This window comes from Aedes aegypti, chromosome 2, assembly GCF_002204515.2.
Source record: "Aedes aegypti strain LVP_AGWG chromosome 2, AaegL5.0 Primary Assembly, whole genome shotgun sequence".
Lineage (NCBI taxonomy): Eukaryota > Metazoa > Arthropoda > Insecta > Diptera > Culicidae > Aedes > Aedes aegypti.
In genome coordinates this window covers 298,692,787-298,715,664 of record NC_035108.1, presented here as the reverse complement: position 1 = coordinate 298,715,664, position 22,878 = coordinate 298,692,787, and the positions used below count along the sequence as shown (strand labels likewise).

The 22,878-nt window shown below is 36.5% G+C and overlaps 1 protein-coding gene across 2 annotated transcripts in view; it reads right to left on the bottom strand.

Annotated features, from left to right (window-relative positions):
* Positions 1-22,878, bottom strand: part of LOC5571668 — a 411,897-nt gene that overhangs the window by 267,559 nt on the left and 121,460 nt on the right. For both annotated transcript variants that reach the window (XM_021845489.1, XM_021845488.1), the window contains exon 3: positions 8,720-8,789. The gene's annotated coding sequence lies outside the window, so the exon portion shown is untranslated. The remainder of the gene's footprint in view (positions 1-8,719; positions 8,790-22,878) is intronic.

Below are 22,878 nucleotides of genomic sequence, written 5' to 3'. Positions count from 1 at the left end.
CATTTCACTTCACACTTGAGTACTGCAATTAAATTCACTTTAACAATAGGATTAGTTAAAATATTGAGAACTTTGTCAAAATCAAATTTTGTTTGCAAAGACATACTCACGTACAGATTGCTATCGATGTACAGTAAGGTCCATAAAATCTCTTAAAATCGTGCAAACTTATACCGTTTTGACTCATATGCATTGAATGCTATCAAATGCATGAACTGAAATTTTAATTTCTTCGCCAAACTTGATTGTAAGCTGTTGAAGTAGGGTGTGTTGTGATGCTAATAATGTTGATTCAATGAATTGTAGTATTGTTTCTACGTGAAAGTACAGCATTTTGATTCAAATGCCGAACATTGCGTTCCTTCTGTCTCATATTCCGAACATCTTGATTCAAATTCCGAACAGCATGAATAAATCGTATTTAAATGCACAATTTCGTGTATAAATTAATTAGAGCCAGTTCTACTGATCTTGAACTAGCGAATCGTTACAACTCCCAAAGATTAAATAACGTAACGATAAAAATTGACTTCTAATTGGCTGCTATTTACTATCAGGGGACGGGCCTGGTGTAGTGGTTAGAACTCACGCCTCTCACGCCGAGGACCTGGGATCGAATCCCATCCCCGAGATAGTCACTTATGACAAAAAAATATAGTGACGACTTCCTTCGGAAGGGAAGCAAAGCCGTTGGTCCCGAGATGAACTAGCCAAGCGCTAAAAATCTCGTTAATAAAGATAGAAAAAAAAATAACTATCAATTTGATGACATATTTCAACAAAACATTTCAATCCAATTGCCATACAAAAACCGAGTATTCGGATTATGAGTATGTTCGGAACTTCAGGTAAAACGGTATAGAGTACTTACAAACGTTATTTTTTGAAGCTAAATGTAATTTTTGGTCACTGTAGTACATTTTGACAATAATTTGCCATATAGGACAACTTTTTTCACAGTTTTGTCACTAACCATGTACTAAAACAAAAAAATCACTGGTTTTGTTCTCTAAGGCTTGATAATACTCCTCAACATCACCAGAGTTCGAAGACATGCTCTAGAGCAGCGTGCGTGGGAGCTAAACTGCCCATAACAGCAAAACAGTCACATTCGACATTTTAGACAAATTGGAGTTAATACCATGGAGAGTCATCAAATGATAAATACTTACGATCAACTTACTGAAATCTGTGACATTGTTCCAGAAAATTTGAAAAAAATACCAAGTTGTTTTGTCACATTGGTAATTATAACCGCATAACAGTCACATTAGGGGTATTCACTTATTGGCGTAAATTGCCGCGTATATCGTGATAAACTGATTATCTTAAATATTTCACAAAATTCCTGAGACTCTTCAGGAAATATTTCAATGTGTTCAGATTCAACATACCGTTTTGACTCATATTCCGAACACTTAAGGCCAACAGTGACTTCAAATGCAACTGATTGGCATAAATCGGATGATATTTGTGTAAATTTTAATTTCCTCGCAAAGTCTAACTGTTGGCTGTTGGGTGTACCAATAATTATGTTGATTTAATTAGTTTCAGTATTGTTTAAATGTAAAAATATGGAACAACATTTTTATTCAAATGCCGAACACTGTGTTCATTCTGTCTCATATTCCGAACACCTTGATTCAAATTCCGAACAGCACGAATCAATCGTATTCAAATGAATAATTTCACAAATAAATTTATCTGAGCTTGTTCTACTGGTCTCAAACTAGTGAATCATCACTACTCCCGCGGTATAAATTATATTGGAGACGTTAAAATTGAATTGCAATTGACTGCCATTTCCTTGTTATATGGTGATATATTTCAGCGAAATATTTCAACCAAATCGCCATACAAAAACCGAGTGTTCGGAATATGAGTCTGTTCGAAATTTGAGACAAAACGGTACGATCAATCCAAGAATGCGTCGGTCGTTATAAAAACATTCAACAACTGTGTTATTTATTGAAAAACGAGAACTAATTCAATAAAAAACTTGTGACTAAAACTGTTTAAAAAATCTTGACATTGCATGACAAAGCTGAGAGACAACTGGAAATTGATCATAAGAAAAGGATTGGCAATAGATTTTGAGAATCTTTCAAGGAAATGGAAGCTGGATAGATTTTATGCGACTGACGACGATGGTAGAACGAATCAGAGACATTGTTCTCTCCGGATGTTGTTCGTCCTGTTAAAATACGTTTTTGTCACAATAAAAAATTAATATAACTATTTGATGGCACAACATTGTGCCTGAGTCTAAGCAAATGAAGTCTATAAACTCTTGACCAAATTTGAACGCAACCTCATTTTCCTCATGTTTTGTCATCGAATCAGATTCCAGGCAGTAAATGCATTTCGAAGTTTCACATGATTTTTATTCGATTATAAAAATATACGAATTTTCATCCGGGATCACTTTTATGGTCGTGAAAGTTTATTCAGACATGGTCGTAGCTTTAAAAATGTTCAAACCAATGAAAAGGCAGACACATCAAACCATGCATAAGATTTTTGAGGAACATATTAGAACAAATTGTTGACCTTCAGTGATAAACCGAAAGAGACTCCGGGAACCTACAGAAATCAGTAACGCGATCATAAACTCTCAATTCTTGGCTGACACAAATCGAATTTACAAAACTGTGATGTCACACAAACAAACACACGAAAACCATAACATTTTTGTTGGGTTACTAGATTATTTCTTCTCAGATTTTATCCCCTGAAATCAGAGTAGGAATATTTCGTTTGAAATATTTCTCCACTGATACCTCAGTTTACGCAGCTTTAAGGCGAAGTAGGCCGTCATTGAAATTTGTACGCACCGTTGATGATTGTCGCTAATTCGTCCCACGATTTCGAATCAAAGAAAATCAGTTGGTTTTGCACTGACACAGCTGAAAAAGTATCAGCATACTTTATGTATGTTGGCGCGTACAGTGATGCTTTGTCAAGTCAATATAAACTATCAAGAATAAGTTTTATCACTTTGAAATTGCACGCAGCTAAGTCATCATTGCTGCCAAAACGAATGACAGGCTACTTCGCCTTAAGTGAATACCCCTATTGAGATTATAAATGAGCCTCGTAATGTAATATCAATGAAATTTTTATCAGAATTATTTTTTGACTATTCATCTAGTTTGCGATATAAGTTGTACAAAATATCAGCCTCAAATAAGCACTTTTGAGTTCCTGGTAATTTTTAGAAATTTTAGTTGCCTCCCGTATTGTCATAAAATGCACACTTGGTATGCCATTTACTCAATGCCTACTTTTGTCGAATGTTACAAATATGCAGTTATGGGCAGTAAAAATATTAAGCATATATGCCAGACTTGGGCAAAACGGTTAAAGTGCTTAAAGTGCAGAGCTGTTTTCGCATGTGTGCCGTGGCGTTTAAAGCAAGGCACACGCCAAGCGTTATAATAAAGCCGAGAAATGAACGAAGAAGAATCGGGGAAATGGATCGATTCGTTCTTTTTCCGGGTCACTTTTTGTTCGAATGAACCGACTCTCGCCAATAAAGAGCCACTGATTACTCGTTTTTTAAGTGACCTGGATAATTTGAACGACTCTGATAGTTGCGAGAACGTTCATGTAAACATGACGGTAGTTCACGATGTATTTTTGGAAGTTCGCGTTTTCCAGAATGTTTTTTTGAGCGTGCAAAGCAAAATTCCTTCAAAAACGAGTATCATCACAACTTCCCGAGGCCTGTTTTGTTCGGGCCGGTCACTCAAGAGTTCTTTTAAAATGTGAGTAAAAGTGAGCATAGAAACAAGAGGGAAAGAGTACCAGAAAAAATCTTCGCATTTCGATGCATTCTCACTCGAATCGTTTGAGGATCGGTGTTGTCAATTTTCACTCTTCACAAAAAACCACAATCGCAAAAGAGTTTCTTGAATGCTATTTTTGGATAGCTTACTTAGACTGGTAGTCGAAAAACGATGTTTTTTACATTCCCGACGTTTTAGCCGATGGGGTTTGGCATTTTTCAAGGAGCGTAAGGGGCACCCCTTGAAAAGGGTCGAAACGTCGAGAATGTAAAATACATCGTTTTTCGACTACCAGACTGAGAAAGCCATTCGAAAGGGGCATTTTTCGTAATTTTTCATATGTTTCCTTTTACGATTGACCAGAGCTACAAGTAGAACCAGTGTCAGTTTCTTCGATCTAAGTCCTCGATCAGAATCAGAAAAAGCAGCTACAGTGACTAGTAACAAAATCTCCACCTTCAAAGTAACAAATAACCATTGAAAATTTAAAGTCATATAGGACGGAGAAAGTGTTAGAGAACCTTTTTTTCATTGTTACCATAATACACAATACACTATGTCAAAGTTATGGTTTTGAGTGCACTGGCGTCTTATGGGTTTAATGTGCCTTCAAGTGCTTATTACCATATCATCGAAAATGATCAGCGCGCTGAGGAATGCGAGGAAATGAAAAACATTTCAAGAGATTTGTCTGATTTCTCGACATTGAATGATTCTTCTACATATGCATCAATAGAAATTTTTAAATATTACTTAATTCGATGCATTTGAATTTAGTTTTTGACCATTTACCATATTTGGATGGGTGGTCAGAAATTGCAACAATTTCTATGCAGACAGAGCGGACCAAGTGTTGAAAAGCAATAAACTGATTGATTATTGCATTTTTTGAGTCAATTTCAGAGTCCGATAGAAGTTTATGGTAGTTCTATGGTGTATGTATAGAATGTGCTAGAGCCCGCTTATTGGACCAGTATATTTTGGTCGGTACTCTAGATTTTCACTTGGTCCACTCTGACTGAACGCATATTTGAATATTTCTGGTCTTCGATGCCCTGACCCTGCAAAACCTTAATCTTCAAGCTATTGTATGGCCACTGATTTCGATATTGGCGATATGGATTATTGAAGAATTTACGATTCTGATATCCAAGGGTCTTGATAATCTGATTTTCTTAGAGATATGCATCCAGTTTGACCATGCAAGCATTGAATAATTGTCATTTTCCTTGAAATTGTTCAGTCAGAGTGAACCAACTCACTGAACGGAGGTCTTTAATTCAGTCAGAGTGGACCAAGTACACATAGTCCATCAGAAAATCGTTCTATCAGAGGTTTGGATTATAATTATATTTGGATTATATTTCACATGATTACCACATCACATTATATTGTTTGAAAGTAACACAAAGATGTGTAGAAATATTGAACCAAATTTTAAACGAGTTTTAAAATGACAGAGCGTTAGACTTTAAACCCATTTTTCTCAAAATATGAAAAATGTCACTTGGTCCACTCTTACTTAACGCCGACCAACTGATGCAGACAAGTGACCGGGCTCATCTTGATGAGTTCTGCTAATGTACCGTCTTTTACAACTGTTTTCTTATTCTTGAACTGTTGAACGGCATACTTTCCTCAAAGTAGGAGCTGGTTGATTGCTATTGTCCAACATTCCGACGTAGTCATTTGCCCCACTGTCTTGGAACTCAGTACCTGTGCCCTCATCACCATTTAAATATACGTCATAGTGCTGCTTCTATCTTTCAATCACCACGCCTCCGTCCGAAGAAATGCTCCCATCTTTATATTTGTATATTTCGGCTCGCGGTATGAAGGCTTGTTGGATGCATTGTTTTTGTACCCGCACTTATCAGATATGAAATAGCAGTTCCGTTTCAGCAAGCATAATCTCTTCTAGCTACGTTTGCTTGATATTCGCGGCGTATACTGTGGTGATATCGGTCTGCTTCAATAGCTGAAGCCCATACCGAGGCAGGCGTCGGTACCGTTCGTTTTTAATAGCAGCGAATTAGGCGCAGTTTTATCATAACAAGCTAGTGGTCAAAGTCGATAGATTCTGACGTTTATATGAGCAGTGTGGTATGCAAGAAATTAGCAGAATTCAAAAGTCCGAATCCCGCTTTTGGTCTCTTATATTTCATTTTATCGATACGTGTTAATCGTCAATATTAGCTGCGTTGGGTCATGGTATGCATGACATGCTTAGTGATCTAAGCGAAGCATTTGTAGGGGCACATGTCGCCAAGAATGATGCCACCAATCGAGCTGACACTACCTAATAGCAAACTAAAATAGTGCTGTTCAGATTATTGACAGTTTTTTCATAAAAAAAACACTTCATTAACTTTTGGTTTAAAATGCTGACCTTTTTCTAATGCGCATCAGCATGTTATTTAGTATGATGCTAGTGATATAAAAAATTGCTGTGCTTTAATTGTTGCGTTTTTCTACCTCTAATGCCAGAACGCTGATGCTGTGTATGATAAGCGAGGTTTTTCTACCAGTGTTGTGCAGAACTGAGCTAATCCACTGTAGTGTTAAAACGTATACAATATGGGAATTCCTTCTCGAGTAAATTATCGGTTTCTACAATCATATTGTAAGCACACTTGTGTAGAAAAATAACATCTAATTTAAACATACATAAGCACCCTAACGCACGAATCCCAAACATGTGCGCAAGAATATATGATTTAATAGAAAACTGCCCAAACCATGCCCTTCTTAATAATGTTTCAGCTCACTTAACTTTTTTCTCCCACGACGAATATTTTTGGCCCCATACCAACTTTTTCTTGTCTCATTTAGATTTTTCAAACGATGTATGAGTCATCTGTGTACATTCTGGGACCAAACTCCATACAATTTTGCTTAATCTCCTTTGTCTATGATTTTGAACTGATTACTCAGTTTGATGCAATTTTAAACATTTCACCTTTTGAGCACGAGTAAAAATGTGTTCCTGAAACCACGAGAATTATTCATAAAATCATGAATACCCATATTCATGGCACTCTTTGCCATACAAAATCGGACCATGAATTTGGATATTCATGATTTATTCATGGATCCGGAAACAGATATTTTCCGTGAAGTAAGCGCGTATTCCAAAGAAGCGCCCTTCTTCCAAATTTGCTTTTTTTTTCGACAGTTTTAAATCAAAATTTTTAAGGAAGAAGTTGTGCATTTATCCTTGAGTAATAAATTGCTCATTTAGAACATGAACCAGTCTGATCCCAAGCAACAATTGGCTCAAAATTTTCAGCTGGGAAGGCAAATTTGGTGTCTTGCTAGAAAAACGTCTGGAAGCGACAGCCAAAAAAAAAAAAATCTGAAATAGCACTCTGGTGAACGCCTACCCTCGGCTCGTGTCACCCTTAAGGAAAGCACCCGGCAAAGGTAAGCCATCTGCCTGTTCTTTCGCGAATAAACAACTTTCAAGTGGCAACAGCGAGCGACAACGAAAAAGCACCACTAGGGAAAAACGCAAAATCTGGCAATTCACTCGGAAACGCAGACGGGCACGTGTTGAGATTTTGGCGCTTTGGAGAGAGGCGAAGAGGTTCACGACGACCAAGGGTGACAGACGGTGATAAAGTTGCGAGAGCTTACTTGGGATTGCTTTCCTTTTCGTATCAGCGGAAGCTGGGTTAAAGGGTTTTGGGCTTGGTGCGGCAAAATTCTTACTGATGGGGATTTGAAGTTCTAATCGAAGGATTAGACGAGGTATATTGGATTAGGTTTGGGTGGCTGATCAGATATATTCAGTAATGGGCGGAGTAAAGTACGCATTGGCTGTTTTTTTCATACAAAATGGTCAAGTTTGGAGGCCCTGCCCTCGGGTTTTAGTGCTTCAATTTAGCTGATTTTTTTTAATTATTTTATAAGTATCATTCCAAATATTAGATTCATTTCTTATATTTAGGTGTTCTGTGTAAGAACACATTATCATCCTAATTTGTTAAAATTAAATTAGACTTTCAAAACAGTTCAACATTTTGTTGACAACATATTACATTTCATTTGTCGTAGCAGTTCAGATTATTTACAGGTGAGTTAATTTCACCTGCTTATAAGAGAATAAAGCTTTCAATTAACTTATCCTAAGTAGTACTTTATATATAACGCATTAATCGTGGCAATAGAAGATTGCAACGACTTTTGTCTAAAATTTTTAATAAATTTATTCGACGTTGGTTCCAATGTTTTAATTTTGGTTATTCTATGTAACTCATTAGTACTATACCGGGGAGGAAGCTTCAGAATCATTTTAAAAATTGTATTTTGAGTCCTCTGCAGAGCTTTCTTTCTAATATTACAACAGCTAGTCCATATTGGAACAGTATACACAACAGGGCTGGCCTGAAAATTTGTTTGAAGATCTAAAGCTTGTTCTTAACACAAAGTTTTGTTTTTCTATGAATAAGTGGATAAAGACATTTAACATGTTTGTTACATTTGGATTGAATGCCCTCAATGTGATTTTTGAAAGTTAAATTGCTGTTTTTCAACAGAAACACTCAAAGTTTTTAACAAAAAAGTTTGGATCTTTACTAAGTTTGTATCCAGGTTTCAAACAAGTTTCAGTAATAACTGCTATATGTGCGTTATTTGTTGTTTCATTTAAATTAAATATTAAAAATATTGATCGAGTTCATGGGGTTGCTGTAATTAGACGAAATACAAAGATAACCTTTGGAAATAACGTGCTGTTAGCCGAACACTTTTTTCCAAACATACTAGAAAAAATGGTGTCAATGATACCTATGGGAGAGTCAGCTTCAATTCAAATGGCTCCAAAATTATTATTCGATTGCTATCTTAGAACCATCTTCAAGAATATCGCCTCCCTCACTAGCGCTCCGACAACATAAATTCTAATGAGTGTTTCAGATACTCGAACTTACCTTTTTGTAGCTGTCAGCCAAACAGATCTCCGGATAATATCGTCCCTTTTCAAACTTTATGATAACGGACCTGAAAGGACGAAACGGAGAACGGAGAAAGGAAAAAGGTTAGTTTACCTTCTATGAATAGCAAATACGGTCATTAAATTGATCTCCTAGATTGGCATTCAATTCGAACGATATCAGTTAGGACAAAAACAAATTGCCAAGGTGCCAACCCATTCTCCGGTGATTGTAAGAACGTTTTGAATAATGAAGCACTGGAAGCACAGGGCGAGAGAATCTTACAAGGCAACTTCAGCTTAAGCACCGTGCCAGAAAACTTGTTCGTTCCGAGTTTGCTTCCAGGCATCAGACTGGGCGTATTCCTCGGGTGGTTTGCCATCATTTAAAAGTTATTATAAATATTAAACGAGGTAATCACTCCGAAAGCAATTCCCCTGCCCACACCACCGGGCTTCAATTATTATCCTTCGGGTACGCGCTCCAAGCCATCGCCCAGCTAAACTAATAGACACGCGCGTTCCCTGAAGTTATCAACTCGCAATCCTGCTTGATAGTGAAAACAATGGCATGAAGCTGCAGCAGTGACAGCAACGGCGAGAAGGCAACTAGGGTAGAAGCATCAATTATGGGCATATTGCTTATTGCAGCCATCACATGAGACCGGGGTTGAGTTGAACGTCGAAGAGTAATTCTGTGTTAGAGTAGAAGGCATATATCACCGTTTAAATATTTTGAATACCACTAGTGCTACAGTACAAATCACATGAAACGCGTAGAAATTGGTTATTTCCATTCAAAATAAAAAGATACACACAAAAATAACATTTTTTCTCTAAAAATAAGTAGTTCGAAACAGGGTTCATTTTATTTTATTTGCTTGAACTCTTCACATTAGCTAGGGAAAAGTCAATTATTTGGAGAGGAACTTCCAATGGTGCTTCAAACATATCCAAAATAAGCCTCCCATGAATTAAAAAAACATTGCCCAATAAGCTGACCAAAACCGGTGCATCTACCCTATATAGCTTACCGAGTACACCAACCGAAGGAGATGCGGCTCAGGGTAAGACAACAACCATCCCAACGAACGAGCTTAATGCCCCGGAAGCCATCGCGAATGCAGAATCTTTGTTACTCCTTTACTCGCATAAAGTTGGTAACGTCTTGATGGTGCAACTGATTCTAAGATCAAGTTTAGTGATAGAACACAAATTCTGAATGTATGTATATAGTATTTGTTGTAGCATCATTGATTGGAATCAAATTTCCAAAATGGTTTCGAATTCCTGAATTTACTGTTTAAGGTCTTATGTCAAACTTTACTGGAATGTGTTTTCTCATAGTCACTCTCATAGAAAATTTGAAGGGCTTGTGCAGTCTCAATTTTCATCCAAACCAGTTCAAAATTTAGTAAGGACGAATTCCATGTCAAATCGGTCAGTCACAGAACTCGACCATCTTCGATTTGCAGTAAATATTCCATAGAAGTAATGCAGTAATGAAAATGTCCTATTTTTAAACATAAATAATATTTTTTGCATTAATTTCGATATAATTTGAAAATAACTACTTCTAGAGAAAATATCTATTTATCATGATGGTTCAGAATAATTTCAAGATACTTTTTGTATAACGTATTTATTTTAACAAAAAAAAATCAAAATTTTTAAAATAGGCCAAAAGTTGTTCTTAGAAAATTTTGTTTATTTAAAATTTCTCCATCATGAAACTTTTTCTCCAACATCTGTTAACTATTAAGATTCTATGGTGAAAATTTAAAAAAATATTAAAATGGGTTTATGTGTAATTTAAAATTTAAGTTTTATTTTTAAAATTTTTCATGAAAAAAAATAAAATATTTTTTCAGTGTATATTTTTTTCTTAGAGTCTAAACGGTTCACTCCAACTTCTTCATAGATTTACGGACTATTTTCAAAAGTTTTTCTCGAGTCAAAATGATCAATTTTTCTATGGAAAACATTTATTCTATCATACCAAAAACATGTGCAAAATTTAATCCAAATCGAAGACTATCGAGCACGATTTTTATTTTTTTTTCGCCTCATTCTGGATGGAATTCGTCTAAGGCACTCATAATTTAACATAGAATCGAATTACAAAATACAGAAGTGGAGCCGATCTACAGTTGCGGGCAAAACAATAAGACTTCCTTTAATTCTATGATTTGTTTAGTTTTCTTTCTAACCAATAAATGTTTTTGTTATGGTTCTTTTATTTTATGGTGCTTCTTATCAATCCACAAATGTTATAAAATAAAACACTAATAAGGACTTGAAAAAAAAAAATGAAATTTCTAATTGAGTTGGAAACACTGAGTGATCAATCAAAAACAAAATAGTGCGACAAACTAAATCATATCCAAGTTTTGCAAAGATTCGATTGTATTGTTATTGACTTTGTAAAAGAGTTCCATAAAATTCGTAGTATGCGTATGATATACTTTGAAGTAGTGTATTTACCATCCTGTATATTTATACCCTAATTCAAACTTTTACATTGGCGTAGGAAATGGGGGGGCAGGGGGCACGAACTGATTCCAGAATATGTTCCCGGGTACAACTAAAAACATATTTAACTCTTCGAAAGTTCAAAGTTTTACCTCACAATTTCTCCAAAGAATCATTGATACTGTCATATCTTATACTGAGATATTCCACTGAATGTTCTACTTGAAATTTCTCTTCAAATTTCTTCAAATAGTAAAAAACAACATCTTTTGCAAAATTCATCAAAAATCCTTCAGAAATATTTCCAAAATGTATCACAGGTTGCGTCAGAAATTCTTGATTGTATTTTTCTGGTCATTCTGATTCAAACCCTCGGGATACACAAGAAAATCTTCGAAATGCGTGTTTGTCTTTCTTGCCTTTAAGCTCTCAGAGGATATTTGTTTTAAAACTCCATGAATATTTTTGCTTTCGAAATAAGCGTAGCGGTGAAGAAATTTGTAGACAAACATTAAGCTAAATAGCTAAAGATACATTTAGATATTATTCGGAAGAATCCTAAAAACCTGGACGATATCCCAGGGGAAACAATAATTTATTTCCCTGAACAAATCGTTTGGAAATTTTTAAGAATTTTCGTGGTTTTTGTTTTTGAAAGAACAGTTGAACAGAATACGTTAAACTTTATAGGAATGTGTTCTAGGGACGAAATTTTCGAAGAAATTTATATATTTTCGAGAGAGTTTTGAAAAAATGCGCGAAGCAATATTATCTTTTGTTTTACTTAAATATAGGAAACACTTAGCGAACTTACTGTGCCAAATGCAGATAGATCTGCTGAGAACATATTGCTAAGAACGTTTTCTCAATTTAATCCTGTTCAATTGCTAATGAACATTTTGAGGGATAAAAGGAGGAATTCATAGAATAACTCCTGGAAATACAGTATGGCCCATAAAAAAAACGCGAAAATGATCATATTATGTATAATGGTAGTTCATGTATGGAAAATGTAAACGAAACATAAATGTTATGCATTATTCGTATTGTTTGGTCTATGTAGACTCTGTTTTTCGCTTTGAACAAGATTTTTATCTGTTACTTTCACCTAAGTAGAGAGGAATTGGAAGCGTACCTTAAATTTTTGTCATACAGTCATCGAGTTCAATATCTATGAAAGCTTCTGGAACATCAACGATGGGGTGAGATTCTTCACAGTCCTTGTCTCCAGCATTCACCCACATCAAAAAATAGAATTGATTCATACCTGGAGTATTGGAGACCTAAACATATTTTAGACAAAACGGCTCAATATGGAGAGCCGTGATTGAACCTTCATATAAGTGTGATAAGCGGCTCTGTTTTGCTCAAAACCTATGAGCCAGAATTGATCCCAAAATTATAACATACAATTGCAAGAAACATGTCCTGTAAATCTTTTTATTAGATTTTTTGAATAGGGTATATGTACCAATAGTGGAGGTACTAAAGCACGATTGAACTTCATTTGAACGCCCAAATTCAAGATGCGCAATTAATGTACATGTTTATGTTGTAACGGGAAGTAACGACCATTGACTAAACGAGAAAAATTATTTCATCGCAGTAATCCACGGCATGTTAGTGAAAAATAATACCTCCACTATTAGTACACTGTTCCTTTAGTTGCGGTATATTTTTAATTTGTGTTCCTATAGTTGCGGTATCCGTTGTTTTCTTATGGGATCCTCCACTATAGGAACAGTTTACCGCAACTATTGGTACAAGCAAGTAAAGTTTTAGCAATACTAGTGGTATTTCATAAAATTTAAAGCAATTTGAAAGCTCTTTTCAACTATTCCGCGTATCAACGAACTAACACGTCGATTCGCAGTGTCGGTTCTGTGGTTAATGTAATAAAACCAGTGAGAACGGCGCTACCGCGACTATAGGGACACCCACAACTAAGGGAACACTTACCGGCTTGATGTGAGTAAGTTCGCACATGCCTGCTTGGGAGAACATACCTAACAAAAGTTCGCGGAAATTTACTCGTGAGTAACCGAACGAAGTGTGATTTATCACGAGTTTGAAGAACAAATAAATTGTATGCACATCAAATCGACGGTACACCACCAGTTTGTTGTAAAAACCATTGAAAACAGAAACTTAGAATGGGAAAGAGGTTTTTTATCAGAAGCGCAATTCAGTCCAAACATGTTCACGAATCACTTTAGTTTTGTTTACTCACGAGCTCAACAGATGCGGTAGATGCTACAGATTACCGGTTCTACTGTACTGAAATTTTCAGTACCGGTAGTACCGGCAAAATACGGGCACTGGAAGATTTTTTTCAACAGTAATAAAACATACAGCATTGGACAAAAAAAATGCAACTTTTTCGACATCTTCAATAAACACAGGATTACTGAAGGTTATTCTTCATTTTGTATGAATAGTAACACTAAAAAATATGGTATTTATAACTCATGAAATAATCATAAATATGTGATAAAATTCAAGTTTTATCTGAAGTGGTTAACCACATTGGATCATCTTGGGCCACATATTTATCACCTTGCTTTTCATTCATAAAGTACGATTTAAATATGCAAAACAGGTTCATCGTTCAATGTTAAACTGTCATACGTGTGCATATTTTTGTAACAAAACTTACATACATGGAGAAAGCTCTTTCTGGTTCCTTCCGGATGTTCCTCATATTATTATCAATGCGTCGTGAAGTGTCAACAAATATTTCGCTTTGAACTTGGCAGACTCATAATACACGAATTATTTCGTAAAATTTCTATCAATCTTTGAACCATAATGGAAGCACCTTTTATGCTTGGATATTTTGAAACCTTTCTCTATATTTAGACCTAGTTGTCTAGAGAGCACCATCAGCAGCTTCATTTGGATTCCATAATCTGTTGGTAACAGCTGAATCATTTCCGTTCAACAATTTCACCCTTAGGTGTTTTTTTTAAAATGTTCCAAAACATATGCTTGAAGGAAACAAGATGCAAACAATGAGCATAAGCCTGGGACACGGTTATATGTAAAATTTAGATTCTCGCTCCAGTCCATTTTTTGGATTGCATTTAGGTCTCATAACAACTGTGCAAAATTTCAGCTCGATCGGAGAAACTATATTTACGTGCCAGCCGTTCAAAGTTTGTATGGGATTTACTATGGGAAAACTTACTTTTGCAAATAAAATCGCCAGAGGTCGCCCATTGCCCTCTATAAAAATTCTGAAGACAGATCTCGATAGGTATTTCTACGACGAACAACATTGCCGAAGACCGCAAAGCAATCCGATGCTTGTGAAGCATAGACTATTCGGAAACTTTGCCTGATTTTGTTGTTATTGTTATTCCTTTACGTGTTAATCAACGCCGTCTTGCCAATAGGTTTTCATTGAATAACTTTTTTCACAAAAGTCGGATTGTTTCGCGGTCTTCGGCAATATTTTTCATCGTAAAAATACTTATCGAGGTATGTAGAATTTTTATAGAAGTCAATGGGCGACTCCTGGCGATTTTTATTTGTAAAAGTACGTTTTCCCATAGTAAATCCCATACAAACTTTTAACGGCTGGCGCCAAAATATGCAATCCAAAAAGTGGACTGGAGCGAGAATCTAAATTTTGTCCCACACTAATGAGCATGCTTCTAACGTTTTATGCACGGAGAAAAATTTCCCTCAGTACTGAAAAGATTATAGTTCCCTGATCGTCCTGAGAGTTTCATATTCGACGAAGTTTAGCAAACTTACTTTGAAATGACCGTTAATTGTCTCACACAGTTTTACAATCGGACTGATATCTGTGATTTAGTTATGAGTCTACTGGATGGCGAAGTCCTCAATAATGATTCAACGAAGGATTCGTACATTCTATTTTTGTGTTCTTTCTCAATTCAGGTATACCTCGATTTAGTGGACATTTTGAATTAAAAATTGTCCATAAAATCGAAGCATTATTATTTGTCATAACCACCGTTTTCCATAGCGCCAACCGTAGCAAGAGAGTCCGCATCCTCACTACCTAGATTCGAGTAATGTGAAGGGACCCAAACTTACTCAGGGTAGATAGTATTTCGTTGCGGAACACGAGGATTGTTTGACTTTCCTCAATGAAAGAATTTGAGATGAGGCTCTTCGTAAAAATGAGGTGTCGATCAAAGCGAAGAAAGGCAATCATCTCTAAAGGGTACTGCAACGTATACATATGGGTTATTAATCGTAAGAATGATCATTTCTATTAGCTTTCAATCAAGTCGATTTATGGAGCGTCGATGGACGTGCAAGTGAATCACGTACTCTGTACTCTTGCCGTTCATGGTTCGATTCCAGATTGCGGTTATTTTATTCTTGGCGAATGTTTTTCATTGAATATTTTATTTAAATGTTTTTCATAGGAACTTCTGGGAAAAAATACCGAAGAAATAATACTGGACTCCAGTGGGACTACTTAACAGATTTTTCGACAAAACTCTGCAAGAGTTATTGGATCAGACTTATTAAATCAAAGAACAATAATGTCGGAATTTTGTGATTTTCAAGCAATCACAATAGACTTAGTTGTAACAATTTTGAATGCGATGATATCATTAAATTGGAAGCTATCCTTCATATATGTCAAGGTGCCCAAAAGGGTTCACTGGTTGGGACATAGCCCAAATAAAAGGCTTGAATGTCAAAAAGTTGTTGACGACGTCTCACTGAAGTCTGCATTTATAAAATATATGTTTATGAATAGGTGTGTTTCGAGATTCTCCACGTGTCTGAATCTTGCGCATTATTGCATGTAACCGGCCCCACTAATCTAATTTATATATTTTTTTCCATTTCACTACCACGAGCTCAATGTTAGAACTTCTAGTTGTGATGGCAATCATAAATCCTTCTTTTGAAATAGTTTTCCGATTGTAAATGAAAGTAATGGAAAATTTGAGTAGTTTTTCTGAAGAGGCTGTTTGCAAAAAAGTAGAGAATAATAATAACAATACGAAAAGGGTTACAAATTCTTTTGGATAGTCCTCCCTGCACTGATTCATCAATTCCGCACAAAAAAAGTCCTCCATCAAAAACAGCACAGCAACCTCACAACTTTACAATAATGGGATCTTGTCGACGCTTCCCACTAATGACCTACAAAATCCTCGTGTCAGACTCAAAATCTATCGAAAACTAGAGGGTATCAATCAAATCATCGATTGTGGACGTAAATCCCGGCTTCACGACGTTTGCTGTCGTTCCATCTTCGACAGCTTACCTACCAATGCACTCCAAATAGTTTCCATTGAGTACGACACAAACAATTTATGGGTTTTAAATTAACACCCTAGCTTTGACCTTGTCTTCAATACATTGTTGATTGAAAAATAAAACTCCTCTATGACCTTAAAAAATCGTGACGTACTTCATGGACGCCCGTTAAAAAGGTGATGAAGCTGATCGGATGGAAGAGTCGAAATGACGAATCGCAATCAATTTAGCTTTGGATGTCGAGGAAGGTTAAGCAGAAATCAAGACTTTTTGCTGGTCATAGTTTGTTTGCTGCCACTGCCAAATGGGATGGAGCATTAGAACTGACAGCGATGGACTAACCGTTAAGAGCATTGATTTTTTTTCTTTGTGAACAGCGTCATGCTTCATTGGATCATCTGCTGAAGCGTTGTGTACCAACATTGATATTAGGGTGTAATTAGCACCCATCAAGGTATCATTACGCAATCCAAACTTGTAAGACACTCCTACTGTATGTTGGAATGACGAAAGGATTTTGAAATGGTTCCTTTTAAACACTGGTTTTCAGAGCAACACATACAAAACATTGTGTGCAAAACTCCCCAACAGCATTATTTTTCGTTCAAGGTTCATATCTTGTGTCCAAAAAAGATATATGAACACTCCTTTTGTTGTGCTGTTATTTTTTACCTTCTTTCGGATTTGCAGCATAATATGTCTCTGCTAAAAGTATCCCTGGATTTATTTGAAGAGTTGCAGAAGAAAATCTTTGATAGAGTGTTGAAAAGCCAAGAGTAGCTTATGAATCAATATTTGGATTTTTGGTTAGAAACTTTCCTGGCTTTTATTTTATAACATAAACAATCCGTAAAAGCGAATTGAGTTATCCTAAATGACTTCTTTTTGAGTACATTCCATTTAATATACTCATGTTTAAGTAATTACATTAATTTTTAAAAGGTTGATATATGAAATATTGACCTGATAAATTTTACAAAGATTATAATATTTGTTGCCTTTTTCTCATTAAAGCAAAAAAGTAAAAGGGACAATTTACAAAATAACTAGAGTGGAGAAGACGAAATTCCAAAAAATGTTAAAAAGTTTATGGAGGCATTTCTGAAAGTCCAATAGATCATACTAATATTTGTACTAACTTATCATGCTACTTAAAGATATATGGAAGCATGTACCTAGAAGAATTTACTTCTCGGCAGTCTAAGCCGATGTCGCTCTTCTTTTGCAATTTTCTCGTGTCCATCTCTTCACATTTATGCGTTGCTCAATCCACTATCGATTCACGCCGACAGACTTCTTAAAAACTTTTTGGAAAAGTTTTTACAAACCCTTCGAACATCTCATGTCAGTGTGACTATTGTCGACAGCTTCGTTTTCTTCGACACCTTTCCATAAGAACTGCAGGCAAATCTCTTCGGCAGCTCCAAATCAGCCGCGTTTTGAGAGGTATTCTTTTGAATTGATGACATCTCTGGCGAAATTGTTTTTTTCCAGTCTCGGAAATCTCGTCAAGAAGCTGACAGAACAAAGAGTCATTGGCGTGTTTTGATAGAAAAATACTGTGAATTAGGTGTTTTGATTGTAATTGCTGATAATAGTCGTAGAGTACCGAAGTATCCTACTAGAAAAATCATAAATTAAAAATAAGAAAATTCTGTAACAGACGAAACATTCTATAATATTAATCCTGTATGAAAAGTATACTTTTTCTAAAGAAAGTGCCTTTGCTTGTCTATTCATTTTACATTGTTCATGATTTAGGTCAACAGACATCACTGAAATCAAACCCAAACACTCGTATCGATTAGTTTTCAGTTTTTCTTTGTCATAACCCGCTCATTGCTACAATGATCCAATTATTCGTGTCAATTTCTGTTCGTCATTTGACACCTCACGATTTGCTCTCCGTGATTTCCGACACAACAGCACAGCGTTCAACCATTGCAAGTACCTAGTACTCACTTCGACCCAGCCTTTCAACGAGGTGTCAAACCGTTTAACCGCTCAAAACCGTTACATAAGCCAACACGGCTTCAGTCGATTTACCCGCCCCTGATACCATCATCCAGCTTTGGGCTCGTTTCGTAACCCGTGATTGAGCCCGTTTGAAATTAAAAGATGTTTATGGCATAGCAGTCAATGTGCGAACAAGTATCACCTTTCATCGGAAAATGAGGCACCAGCGCCAATTAAAATACTCATTGTGTCTTTCCACCGACGACGGTTCGTCCATCGTTTTGGATCTAATCACGCAATTATGCCGCAGGGCCCCAAAGCCAACGAAAGGGAAACATTTATGTTGCTCGAAATTAAAATGTTTTAAGTTCCGGAACCAGACCGGATTGGGGTGTAACTTTTACTCACTTCTACGGACAACGGCAAACCGAACTGGGAGATTATCACTCAACTAATTCAGGGGGAACTTGGGGGTTTTCTCACTTGGGAATAAACACGACTTGTACATTTGAGGTGTAAAACTGAAGAGAGCCTCTTCGGGCTTGTTTATTGTAAATATAAGATCGACAGCAGTGTTGCCAGTTTCTGCTGACTAGTTTATGGGGTGCTGAATACACTCATAAATGTTTTCACACAAAGTGTAATAGAATATACATTAATTCTTCCCCCTTTAGAAGATTGAACAATAATTCAATCGAAACTACAAATAATGCTTTTCACTTCTTATTCTAACATCCCTAAATATCTTCGAAAGCCTTGGTAGGCCAGTAAGCACTACCAGATCTGACGGAAACTTTCTTTTCTTCAATCTACTTATTCTTATCTTTGAATTTTCACGTTTTCCTCGATCAGGTAGTTGCCCGACATCGCACTCGTTTGTCATGGAAAGCATCTCGGGTTGCTCGACAGTCAGGATCGGCCAACCAGTCTTGACCCGTCTTAGTCGATCTCGTAAATCTCGTCCATCGAATCGAAATTGAGTTAGATGTGTTGTAGCTGTCATCTTATGTCCAACCATGGTCTGTAATAAGTTTTTATAAAACCGTTTTAGAAAAGATGCCTCTATCCATTTTTCGTGCAAATGCAGAAATGTTATTGTTCGAGAAGGAAATCTACCTTTCAACGTCAATATATAACGTACATACACATATATCTGGTTTTCTATACTCGAATCAAGTATTCTTTGCACTGGAAGTCGTTTCGCATTGAGATTGTCAAACTTAACTATTTCCTCAAATATCTGTTCCCGGCCAATACTAGCAGGATGATTTAAACTTTTAAACGAATACAAGTTGAAAGAAAACCCTTTGTCCGACAATTCGTCTGGCAATCCAAAAGTTGTAAGAAATCCAACAAGTTTTAACTTAGTTTTTGATAAGTTTGTACTATTCTTTACCTCCACCCATTTGGAGAAATTCTTCACCATCAAAAAGAAGGCACGATAATCGAAATAAACATTGTATAATTGTTTCTCACTTAATGTTGTCATGGTAGGTTTGTGTTTGGAATTATTATGTAGTTTTAGATAAATTGCCAAACATGCATTGCTTTTACAAGCAACAACAAACTTCTCAACATCTACAGCATTACAGGACAAATTGTTCCCAAAATTAATAATGTCTACTAACTCTTGATTATACTCATTGGCAGTTGATATTTTTGTTGGGAATCGCAACCAGAAAGCTGCATTGTCAATGATATCAACATTTGCCTGTGCTGTAACATGAAAAGTAATTGTCGATTGTTTTGTAATAAATAGAATGATACACTTTAAAATATTTTCCCGAAAATAAAACGGAACGTCATACACAGTTTTAAAAATTTGAACGTTACTATCTAAAGCTAAATCTGTTTTGCAATTATTCGTAGGATTAGGAATATCCTTGACAATTATGTCATGAACTGTTGGCCTAGTATGAGCAATTAGTGCTTCATTATTATCTTTTATGTTATCTTTTACTGGCAACGAATTACCAAAAAAAATTTTCCAGTTGGGAAAGAATTCATCCAACCATGGTCTACCTAGCAAAGGCGTGAACTGGTATTCACAATCAAGCACTAAAAGATTTAATTTTGCCAACTTGCCATTGTATTGAACCTCAACCTTAGCTTCTCCAGACACTTCTAATCTGGAACCATTTACCACAACAAGTTGTTTAGAGCTTTTCAACAAGGGAAGGTCAAATTTTGAAGCAAATAAATTTTTGTCCATTACTGTAACAGAAGAGCCACTGTCGACCTCCATATGTACATCACTGTTTTCAATAGATACATTTAACATACAAGAATCGTTCTTGTCAACGGATGAAACATGCATACATTCTAGGTCACCTGATTTATCATCATCCAAACCACAGTCGATGGTCATAAGCCTATCCAGTTCTTCGTCCACAGCATCCGAGTCAGTGGAAATCTCATTGGAAATATGGTTGACCTCTTCCTCACTCATATCGTCCTTGAGTTTGTAGCACTTCCGTCGTAAATGTCCTCTACGTCCACAGTAGTCGCAAATGCGCTGATCCGACGTCCATTGCTTGCCGTCCATTCTGTCTCGCCGAAGAAATGCACCTGCTGGTACATCTCGACGCTTTTGTTGCTGGAATTGGAAATTAGCTTTGCGACGATCATCCATGGATCGAAAACCAAAACGACTATTTACTGTATTACGATAACCTTGACGCATTTCTTTCAACCTATGTTCAGGCATTTGTCTTCCATCAGTTAATGGATATTTTGTATTTATTGAAGCCACTTGGTCAACATCATTGTTCTTCAAAGCTTTTGTGTGAGTATCCGCCATTTCCCATGAAGCGATAATTTTGTCCACCTTTTCCAAAGTCAATTTACCATTGTCTTCAGTAAAAAGTCTATGTCTGAGGGAATTGTTTGTTAAACCAACAAGAATGCGATCAAGAATAAGGAGATTCTTCTGATCACCAAACTCGCAATGTTCCGCAAGCACTTTAAGCGAAAAAACAAAATCACTTGCACTTTCCCCAGGTTGCTGTATTTCGGTACTGAAACTATAACGTTGGAGCAAGACTGAATCAGTTTTGTCAAGTCTCTCCTTAAGCTTTTGAATCAAAATTTCATAGGACACTTCTTCCATCATCGCTTCGGTCGGATAAAGCTTGTCCGCCACACTAAAAAGGTAATCTCCACCTAAAAGAAACATTTGGTCTTTTCTCTGTTCGTCATTAATCCTGTTTACTCGGAAATAGAATGATAATCGTCTGATCCAAGTAGCAAAAGATTGACCTTTACGGTAAGGTTCAATATTGGGAGCTACCACATAAGCCATATTTGCCAAAAACGTAAGCAAAATGCAAAAAAATAGGCAAATTTTAACAACTGATTCACAACACTGATTGCAATTAAAATTATAAAATGAAAAAATGTTGTTGACAACAACCAAAATTTATCACTTTGTAGTCCTACGTCAATATTTCTATAAAAAATTCACAATAATCAACACAGTTACAAAAAAAAATTGAACCAGTCTAGTCTTCACAACTGAGTCGCAACAAAAATTTCTTCACTCACCCGATGAAACGTAACCTCGCCAACAGCCAACAAGCGGAATAAAGGCGTGAAACTCGCCACCCAGCGAAAAAAGGTGTAGTAGCCGGAAATCTCCCGCCAGAACCAGCAACCGACGCCGCACAATTCACTGCGCAGATGCCTACTAGGAGTAAAAGAAAAACACTCTTAATTGATTTGTAAACTAATTGTTCCCGGCAAACAATAAAGGCTTTCAATTATGTTAATTGTGTTACTATTGTTTAACCAAAACCGACGCCAGCAAGGCAAATGGCGGTTAAAATACAATTAAGCTTTCTTACCGTCGAAAAATACCAACGAAAAAGGAAAATTTCCACTCGCGGAATTTGATTTCACTTTTCCGAGTATTTAGTTTTACTTTGTTCTTACCACCGCTCCAGTCAGTTTTGGACCAGCCTAATCCTCCGTCCCGCGGGTGATGGGAAAAAATCTCACCCGTGATGGCTGCCGCCCGAGCTGCTGTACTGATCGAGCGCCGAAAATCCAACTTTCGGACACCGTTTTCCTCGTCGCCACTAAAATGTTTTAAGTTCCGGAACCAGACCGGATTGGGGTGTAACTTTTACTCACTTCTACGGACAACGGCAAACCGAACTGGGAGATTATCACTCAACTAATTCAGGGGGAACTTGGGGGTTTTCTCACTTGGGAATAAACACGACTTGTACATTTGAGGTGTAAAACTGAAGAGAGCCTCTTTGGGCTTGTTTATTGTAAATATAAGATCGACAGCAGTGTTGCCAGTTTCTGCTGACTAGTTTATGGGGTGCTGAATACACTCATAAATGTTTTCACACAAAGTGTAATAGAATATACATTAGAAATGATTGGTTTCGCAAAACGGCACACCGGCGCACAGTGGGATAGAGTGGGCTTAAAACTGCTCCTAATTAATGAGGCTGATGATAGCTTTCG